This window comes from Heptranchias perlo, unplaced genomic scaffold (assembly GCF_035084215.1).
Source record: "Heptranchias perlo isolate sHepPer1 unplaced genomic scaffold, sHepPer1.hap1 HAP1_SCAFFOLD_444, whole genome shotgun sequence".
In the NCBI taxonomy this organism is placed as follows: Eukaryota; Metazoa; Chordata; class Chondrichthyes; order Hexanchiformes; family Hexanchidae; genus Heptranchias; species Heptranchias perlo.
This window is the reverse complement of record NW_027139458.1, coordinates 163,039-171,394: the sequence shown is the minus strand read 5'-3', so window position 1 is coordinate 171,394 and position 8,356 is coordinate 163,039. Positions and strand designations below refer to the sequence as shown.

Sequence of the window (8,356 nt, the reverse complement as noted above, 5' to 3'; positions counted from 1 at the left end):
CCCCAAGTCCAAGTCATTAATCTGCTAATTCTATCCCGGATTATCGTTGCAAGAACTTTCTCCACTACCGAGGTTAAACTGACTGGTCAGTAGTTGCTGGATTTTTTCTTTCACCCTTTCTTGAACAGGGGTGTAACATTTGCAATTCTCCAGTCCTCTGGCATCACCCCCATATCTAAGGATGTTTGGAGGTTTTTTGCCAGTCCCTCTGCAATTTCCACCGTTACTTCCCTCAGCAACCGAGGATGCATCCCATCCGGACCAGATGACGTATCTACTTTAAGTACAGCCAGCCTTTCCAGTACCTCCTGTTTATGAATTTTTAGACAATCCAGTATCTCTACAACATCTTCCTTTACTGACACTCTGGCAGCGTCTTCTTCCTTGGGAAAGACAGATGCAATGTATTTATTTAGTACCTCCGCCACGCCCACTGCCTCCCACTGCTACTAATTCGTTATAATCTGGGCCAGTGGTGCAATGGATAACGCATTAGGTTCGATTCCTACCTGGCTTGGATTTTTTTATGCAAAATTTTATGGCCTTCAATACCTTGCAAGCTGTCCTACTTGGTGGTGCTGCCTGGCTCCATACCTGGTAAGTGCCTTCTCAGTGCAGCAAGCAGTGCGTCAGTGTCAGAATCTGAAGGGCTTGAATTCAATCTTCAGAGAAGGCATCAAGGATTACGAAGCTTTTTTTCCATCTCTCACCTCATCTTTCCATCTTTGCTGCATTGCAAAATCAAGAAGTTTTGCACATCAAAAGATTTGCTGCCCCTTGATCTCTCTGTACCCAAACACACAGTGAAGTTTAGGAAGTCCATGGGCGATGGACTCACTGACAACACTCTTGTTTCTGTATAATTGCACCAAGACAAACGGTGAGTGGAGAATATAATCAAAGATCCCGCTACTTCTCACAGGCCAAGTGAGCGCTCCACCAGTTGAGCTAATTCCTCGTTTGCTGTTTGTAAATCGCCCCTCACAGTTCCTGCCTCACACTCGCCTTCAAGCTGCTCCAAGACCAGCAGAGAAATCTTGCCTTGGGTTGCCCCTCCCTGAATATATTAAATACTTTGCTCCAATCGGCGGTATCGAGCATCAGCAAGTGAGGAACAGCAGAACGGGAAGCCACAGTAATCATGAGTGAGGCTGAGAAGAGCCCGAGCCTTCGGAAGGAAGACGAGGTCACCGGAAAGCAACAGCCGCCCGAGCTCGAGGAGCAGCGAGAGCCCTGACTGACTGACTGATCGAAGACAATTTTGCCTGAAATTGAGGGCGATTTGAAGTGTTGCTGCTCAAAGGCACTCCCTGCTGGTGAGCAGAGGGAAATGCTCGAGTGAAACAGCCGTGCTCGGGCAGACACAGAAAGCTTTTCGGTTTTGGAAAGGAGAAGAGGTGTCCTGTGCCTGAGTGGCAACATGTTAATCTGTGAGCTGCCTGTGAAGTTCAGAGAGTGACCTTGAGGTAATTGCTGCTTATTCCAAAATCACACTCACTCCTTCGAGCCGGAATTGAACCAGCGACCTCAGGATGACTTTATTTTGTTTTATTCACTACAGTCCTCCGCTCTACCAGCTGAGCTATCGAAGGGAAGTGATAAACAGTGCTGTCTTTGGTGATTGTTCACCGTGCGCCTGTTGACACGTTCAGACTCGTGGAGTCCGGTGCTGATCGAAGACTTCTTTTGCCTGAAAGCGAGAGCTGAGTGTTTTGAAGTCTTGCTGCTCAAAAGCGCTCCCTGCTGGTGAGCAGAGGCAGAGCAGCCTTGTTTGGGCAGACACAGAAAGTTTTCAGGTTTGAAAAAGGAAAAGAGGCGTCCTGTGCCTTCATGGCAACATGTTAATCTGTGAGGTGCCTGTAAAGTTCAGAGAGCGACCTTGAACTAATTGCTGCTTATTCCAAAATCACGCGTTCTCCTTCGAGCAGGAATTGAACAAATGACGGAAGGATGACTTTGTCTTATTTTCCACGACAGTCTTGTCGCTCGACCAGCTGAGGTATCGAAGGGAAGCGGCAAAAATGTTTCACTTTGGTGATTGTTCACCGTGCACCTTTGACACACCCGGACTCGTGGATTCCAGTGCTCATGACTGAGGCTGACTCGGTACCTGCTCATACCGCAGTGCTGTGGGAGTGGGAGCTGCTCCGTGTTCTCCACAGCCTGGGCCAGTGACACAATGAATAATGGGACTGATTATTGATCTGGAGATTGTGGGTTCAAGTTTACGGAGGGTGTGAAGTGGAAGGCCGGGCCTGGAGAGCATTGGAATAGTCGAGTCTGGAGGTAAACAAAGGCACGGATGAGGGTTTCAGCAGCAGAACTTCATTCTGGAAGTTGGGATTTGTTTCTGCTGATGTTAATAACCGCAATAACTGGGCTGAAATTCAATATTCTGGATCTATGTCAAATAAATCAACTTTGTTTCAAACAGAATGGGCCAATTACTTGATGAATTCAAGATAAGAGACTAATTGATGTCCTCATTACCGATTATTTTGCCTTTTCTCCTTTCTCACTGCAGATTATTTCAGTTCTCATACCTTCAATTACTCTCATGGCCAAGTCCCAGCTCCCCGGTCCTTCCCGAGTGCATCTCCCAGCCTTGGGATCCAGGGAAGGTATCAGTAATGTACCCGGGATCACTAAACACAAAACCCAGTCTGTGATTCACTTTCAGCTGCTGGACTTATCGTGTGTCCCACAGCATCTCTCTCACCTTCGATGTGTGAATAGAGCATCAGGCCTGGGAATCTCGTCTTCAATTTAAATACACTCAGCAAATGTATTTAACAAAATACAAACAAGTAAACACATCACGGCCCAATAATCCAGCACTAAATTCAAAGGACTAAGTCTGTTATCAAACTCCTTGAGTGGACAGAATAAAGAAAAATCCCAACTCTGAGATCCCTTCGAATCCTTTGCAAATTCCTTACAAATCTTGACAATAATCAACAAGTCTAATTGAATGTTGACCTTTATCTCGAGTGGGGTTGGAATACAGAAGTGATGCTTCAGTTGTAATGAACCTTGGTCAGACCCCACCTGGAGAACTGGGCACCGAACCGAGGGAGAGATAAATCGGCCTTAGAAAAGGTACAGTGCAGATTCACCAGAATGATGCCGGGGTTAAAAGGGTTAAATTATGAGGAGAGGTGGCATAAACTTGGTTTTTATTCCCATGAGTTTAGAACATTGGGATGTGACCTCATCGAGGTGTTTAAAATAATAAAGGGATTCAATAAGGTCGATACAGAGAAATGATGTCTTCTTGGGGGGGGGGGATTCAGAACAAGAGGGAATAAGAAATCGGAGCAGGAGTGGGCCATACGGCCCCTCGAGCCTGCTCTGCCATTCAGTAAGAACATGGCTGATCTTCTACCTTAACTCCACTTTCCTGCCCGATTCCTTGATTCACTTGGTGTCTAAAAATCTCTCCATCTCATTCTTGAAAATACTTAACAACTGAGCATCCACAGCCCTCTGGGGTAGAGAATTCCAAAGATTGACAACCCTCTGAGTGAAGAAATATTTCCTCATTTCAGTCCCAAATGGCCGATCCCTTATCCTGAGACTATGCCCCCGAGTTCTGGACTCTCCAGCAAGGGGAAACAGCCTCTCAGCAACTATCCTGTCAAGCCCTCGAAGAATTTTTGACGTTTCAATGAGATCACCTCTCATTCTTCTAAACTTCAGACAATATAGGGCCATTCAGCCCAATCTCTCCACATGCAACAAACCTCTCATCCCAGGAATCAATCTAGTGAACCTTCATTGCACCCCCTCGAAGTCAAGTATATCCTTCCTCAGGTGAGGAGACCAAAACTGTACATAGTACTCCAGGTGTGGCCTCACCAAAGCCCGATATAATTGCAGCAAGACTTCCTTACTCTTATACTCCAACCCCCTTGCAATAAAGGCCAACATACTATTTGCTTTCCTAATTGCTTGCTGGATCTGCATGTTAACTTTATGTGATCCGTGTACAAGGACACACAAATCCCTCTGAACACCAATAATTCTCAATCTCTCATCTATTAAATAATATTCCGCTTTTCTATTCTTCCTTCCAAAGTGAATAATTTCACATTTCCCCACATTATACTCCATCTGCCACCTTCTTGATAACATTAAAATTAGAGCTGGGTCATTTATGCGCAAAATAAGGTCGCAATTTTTGACACAATGTGTTGTGGAAATTACAAACTCACTTCCCTGGAAGGCTGTGGATGCTAGGCCTCGACTGAAATTTTCATTGTTGAGATTGAAAGGTTTTTGTTGTGTGAGGTTTGCAAGGGATTTTTTAAAAATTCGTTCATGGGATGTGGGCGTCGCTGGCGAGGCCAGCATTTATTGCCCATCCCTAATTGCCCTTGAGAAGGTGGTGGTGAGCCGCCTTATTGAACCACTGCAGTCCGTGTGGTGAAGGTTCTCCCACAGTGCTGTTAGGAAGGGAGTTCCAGGATTTTGACCCAGCGACGATGAAGGAACGGCGATATATTTCCAAGTCGGGATGGTGTGTGAATTGGAGAGGTGGTGTTGTTCCCATATGCCTGCTGATCTTGATCTTCCAGATGGTAGAGATCACGAGTTTGGGATATGTGTCGAAGAAGCCTTGGCGAGTTGCTGCAGTGCATCCTGTGGATAATACACACTGCAGCCACTGTGCACCGGTGGTGAAAGGGAGTGAATGTTTAAGGTGGTGGATGGGGTGCCAATCAATTGGGCTGCTTTGTCCTGGATGGTGTCGAGCTTCTTGAGTGTTGTTGGAGCTGCACTCATCCAGGCAAGTGGAGAGTATTCCATCACACTCCTGACTTGTGCCTTGTTGATGTGTAAAGGCTTTGGGGAGTCAGGAGGTGAGTTACTTGCCGCAGAATACCCAGCCTCTGACCTGCGATTGAAGCCACAGTATTTATATGGCTGATCCAGTTAAGTTTCTGGTCAATGAGGACCACCAGGATGTTGATGGTGGGGGATTTGGCGATGGTAATGCCTTTGAATGTCAAGGGGAGGTGGTTAGACTCTCTCTTGTTGGAGATGGTCATTGCCCGGCACTTGTCTGGCCCGAATGTTACTTGCCACTTATCAGTCCAAGGCTGGATGTTGTCCAGGTCTTGCTGCATGCGGGCACGGACTGCATCATTATCTGAGGGGTTGCGAATGGAACTGAACACTAAACAATCATCAGCGAACATCCCCATTTCTGACCTTATGATGGAGGGAAAGTCATTGATGAAGCAGCTGAAGATGATATGGAGCAAAGGCGAGTAAATGGAGTTGTGGTAGAGATTAGTCCTGATCTAATTGAATGGCGGAGCAGGATTGTGGGGCGAAATGACTCTTTCCAATTCCTGAACCCAGTCACTGACACCAATCTCCTCCACTTTGATTAAAAAAAACACCAGTCACTGACACCAATCTCCTCCTGTCTGATATAAACCAACCCCACAGTCACTGACACCAATCTCCAACTGTCTGAAAAAACCAATCCCACCGTCACTGATACCAATCTCATTCTGCCTGATATAAACCAACCCCATTCTCACTGACACCAATCGCACTGAATGGTGGAACAGGATCGAGGGGCTGAATGGCCTACTACTGTTCCTAATGTTGCGATGTCACACTGAAGTTGCTAACATTCCTCTTCACAGTTCTTAATGCTCCCTATCTTGGTGTCGTCAGGAAATGTTGATTTTATGCCCTTGTACCCAAGCCCAGGTCATTGCTCTGTATTGAGAAGAGCAATGGTCCCAACACTGCCCCTGGGGGACACCACTGTTTACATCCCCACAGTCTGAAAAACATCCATTAACCAATACTCTGCCCTTTATCAAACTTCCCATCCACACTGACCCACTCCCTGTAATACCGTGAGCTTTAATATGATCAACAAGCCTCCTGTCCGGCATCTTATCAAACACTTTTTAACAATCCATCTTCACAACATGCATTGCATTTTATCACCACACTGTGTTATTTCCTCCAATATTCCCTGCTGTCTGTCCTGAATTAATCCATTTTATCCCTACACTGTGTTATTTCCTCCAATAATCCCTGCTGTCTGTCCTGAATTAATCCATTTTATCCCCACACTGTGTTATTTCCTCCAATAATCCCTGCTGTCTGTCCTGAATTAATCCATTTTATCCCTACACTGTGTTATTCCCTCCAATATTCCCTGTTCTCTGTCCTGAATTAATCCATTTTATCCCTACACTGTGTTATTTCCTCCAATAATCCCTGCTGTCTGTCCTGAATTAATCCATTTATCCCTACACTATGTTATTTCCTCCAATAATCCCTGCTGTCTGTCCTGAATTAATCCATTTTATCCCTACACTGTGTTATTTCCTCCAATAATCCCTGCTGTCTGTCCTGAATTAATCCATTTATCCCTACACTATGTTATTTCCTCCAATATTCCCTGCTGTCTGTCCTGAATTAATCCATTTTATCCCTACACTGTGTTATTTCCTCCAATAATCCCTGCTGTCTGTCCTGAATTAATCCATTTTATCCCCACACTGTGTTATTTCCTCCAATAATCCCTGCTGTCTGTCCTGAATTAATCCATTTTATCCCGACACTGTGTTATTTCCTCCAATATTCCCTGCTGTCTGTCCTGAATTAATCCATTTTATCCCTACACTGTGTTATTCCCTCCAATATTCCCTGCTGTCTGTCCTGAATTAATCCATTTTATCCCTACACTGTGTTATTCCCTCCAATATACCCTGCTGTCTGTCCTGAATTATCCATTTTATCCCTAAACTGTGTTATTTCCTCCAATATTCCCTGCTGTCTGTCCTGAATTAATCCATTTTATCCCTACACTGTGTTATTTCCTCCAATAATCCCTGCTGTCTGTCCTGAATTAATCCATTTTATCCCTACACTGTGTTATTTCCTCCAATAATCCCTGCTGTCTGTCCTGAATTAATCCATTTTATCCCTACACTGTGTTATTCCCTCCAATATACCCTGCTGTCTGTCCTGAATTATCCATTTTATCCCTAAACTGTGTTATTTCCTCCAATATTCCCTGCTGTCTGTCCTGAATTAATCCATTTTATCCCTACACTGTGTTATTTCCTCCAATAATCCCTGCTGTCTGTCCTGAATTAATCCATTTTATCCCTACACTGTGTTATTTCCTCCAATAATCCCTGCTGTCTGTCCTGAATTAATCCATTTTATCCCTACACTGTGTTATTTCCTCCAATAATCCCTGCTGTCTGTCCTGAATTAATCCATTTTATCCCTACACTGTGTTATTTCCTCCAATATTCCCTGCTGTCTGTCCTGAATTAATCCATTTTATCCCTACGCTGTGTTATTTCCTCCAATATTCCCTGCTGTCTGTCCTGAATTAATCCATTTTATCCCTGCACTGTGTTATTTCCTCCAATAATCCCTGCTGTCTGTCCTGAATTAATCCATTTTATCCCTGCACTGTGTTATTTCCTCCAATATTCCCTGCTGTCTGTCCTGAATTAATCCATTTTATCCCTACACTGTGTTATTCCCTCCAATATTCCCTGCTGTCTGTCCTGAATTAATCCATTTTATCCCTACACTGTGTTATTTCCTCCAATATTCCCTGCTGTCTGTCCTGAATTAATCCATTTTATCCCTACACTGTGTTATTCCCTCCAATATTCCCTGCTGTCTGTCCTGAATTAATCCATTTTATCCCTACGCTGTGTTATTTCCTCCAATATTCCCTGCTGTCTGTCCTGAATTAATCCATTTTATCCCTACACTGTGTTATTTCCTCCAATATTCCCTGCTGTCTGTCCTGAATTAATCCATTTTATCCCTACGCTGTGTTATTTCCTCCAATATTCCCTGCTGTCTGTCCTGAATTAATCCATTTTATCCCTGCACTGTGTTATTTCCTCCAATAATCCCTGCTGTCTGTCCTGAATTAATCCATTTTATCCCTGCACTGTGTTATTTCCTCCAATATTCCCTGCTGTCTGTCCTGAATTAATCCATTTTATCCCTACACTGTGTTATTCCCTCCAATATTCCCTGCTGTCTGTCCTGAATTAATCCATTTTATCCCTACACTGTGTTATTCCCTCCAATAATCCCTGCTGTCTGTCCTGAATTAATCCATTTTATCCCTACGCTGTGTTATTTCCTCCAATATTCCCTGCTGTCTGTCCTGAATTAATCCATTTTATCCCTACACTGTGTTATTCCCTCCAATAATCCCTGCTGTCTGTCCTGAATTAATCCATTTTATCCCTACACTGTGTTATTTCCTCCAATATTCCCTGCTGTCTGTCCTGAATTAATCCATTTTATCCCTACACTGTGTTATTTCCTCCAATAATCCCTG

The 8,356-nt window shown here is 44.3% G+C and overlaps 1 non-coding gene across 1 annotated transcript; it reads right to left on the bottom strand.

Annotated features, from left to right (window-relative positions):
• Positions 1–1,498: 1,498 nt before the first annotated feature.
• On the bottom strand, positions 1,499–1,592 carry trnay-gua (transfer RNA tyrosine (anticodon GUA)). Its single transcript has 2 exons — positions 1,556–1,592; positions 1,499–1,534 (listed from the first exon to the last, which is right to left on the bottom strand). It is a non-coding gene; the product is annotated as a tRNA-Tyr (tRNA).
• Positions 1,593–8,356: the final 6,764 nt, after the last annotated feature.